Here is a 1820-nt window from a genome sequence, read left to right as displayed (position 1 = left end):
CATTTGTTTTCAGGCACAAACAAAAGCATACTATACACATTGCAGGTTATGACCATTTATATTTACTTCTGATTCTTAAGCAGAGTCAATACAAAAGCTTTTTATTTTCTCATGTTTCTTTCTCATGTTTTTCAGGTTAGCCAAGTATACTTTGTCAACTTAAAGGGGAAATTTGTTTGGAACCTCTCCCTTGAACTCCCCCTTCAAACTCCTATTTGTTCTCTCTATTCACTCCCTCTGCCTTTATTTGCTTAGCATGGAGAAATTATACAATCATTCACAAAGAGCAATGAGCAGATCTCAGGATATGCCCTTTGTAATCAGCAGTTATTCAGAAGATGACCATTCACTCAACATAGCTTAGTTCTCAGTCCTTTAAATCATTTAGTGTTCCTCTTCTTTACTGAACTCTACTGTCAAATTCATATCAGTACTGTGTTCAGTCACTTAGGCATTGTGGTTTGTAAATTCAGAATGTTGGCATCAGGATTTATAATTTAGGGCTTCGGTTATCGGACCTTGCAGGTTGGGAGTTAAAAATGCGAGCAATTCCAGTTTTCATTCCCTTTGGTAGTGAAATAAAATCACCAAGTCAATTCAAGCCTTGCAAACTGGGACTTAACTGGCGGCCAAAGAGCCCCTTCCTTGTCTTCTCTCTTCCCTGTGGGTGGAGGAGGTGGTGTTGGAGAATTGGTGCTGTAATTTGAATTTGAAATTGAAACTTCAATTACCCACCCCACCCAACTAATTTTCAATTTGGAATGGAAAATTGTTTATGTGGGCTCAGCAGAAAGTGAGGAATATGATCAAGTTTTAGATTCAGTTTTAGTAGGCCCTGTTCCTGCAGGAAGACATATGTTTGTATTTCAGGCAGATGCTCCTAATCCAGGATTTATTCCTGATGCAGATGCTGTAGGTGTAACGGTTGTCTTGATCACCTGCGCTTACAGAGGTTAAGAATTTATCAGAGTTGGGTATTATGTAAACAATGAATATACTGAAACAGAATTGAGGGAAAACCCTCCAGTAAAGCTGGACTTTTCTAAGATCCAGAGGAATATTTTGGCATCTAATCCCAGAGTCACAAGATTTCATATTAATTGGGAGGACAACACTGAAAAACTGACAGATGCCGAGAGCAGTAACCCAAACCTCCAGTCAATCCTTTACAGATGTCCTGCTTTCAGCCTCAAAAGGGTGGCCAACATCTGAAAACTCTCTAAATATCATGTTGGAATCTCATATGGACTGCATGTGACCTTCTGCACTATGTTATATGTTGAGCTCTAAACACACACAGTACACAGAACACAACCATCATGGAAACATTTTCTTTGGAATTACATATTTAAAAAATGTGAAAATTGCTTAAAGAACACACACCCTGTAGAAAGTTTATAAGGAAAAGTATTTGAGTGGATGTACAAATAAAACTATTTTTGAGTTTAAAAAAAGGGATTTATAATTTAGAATTTGTATAAATCCAGCCAATTTTGACTTATTCAATAAACAATGTTTAAACAGATATGGTTCAGCATTTTTTGTGAACTCACTTTTCTGCATGGTTACAAAAGGTTTGCTTTAGAGGCCTATGTTCAAGAATGTTTTGTCCTTCTGGATTTGTTATATTCCTTGTAATACAGTATCTTTCAGGGAATATTAAAAAAACTAAAAATTATAGTAACTTTTAAAAATACTTTATTTTTTCAAAATAAAACTAGATACACACACAAATATATATGCCCACATACAGTAATACTCAGTCTGTGTGTATGGGAGAGAGAATGTAAACAATGGGTTGTAAAATAAAACAACAACAA

General features: G+C 35.9%; 1 pseudogene; it reads left to right on the top strand.

Annotated features, from left to right (window-relative positions):
- Positions 1-756: 756 nt before the first annotated feature.
- Positions 757-1448, top strand: LOC117675305 (histone chaperone ASF1 pseudogene; annotated as a pseudogene).
- The last annotated feature ends 372 nt before the right edge of the window (positions 1449-1820 follow it).

Source organism: Pantherophis guttatus, chromosome 1, assembly GCF_059756535.1.
Source record: "Pantherophis guttatus breed Tessera chromosome 1, ASM5975653v1, whole genome shotgun sequence".
NCBI classification, from domain to species: domain Eukaryota; kingdom Metazoa; phylum Chordata; class Lepidosauria; order Squamata; family Colubridae; genus Pantherophis; species Pantherophis guttatus.
The sequence above is the reverse complement of the archived record's forward strand: the minus strand, read 5'-3'. Positions and strand labels throughout refer to the sequence as shown.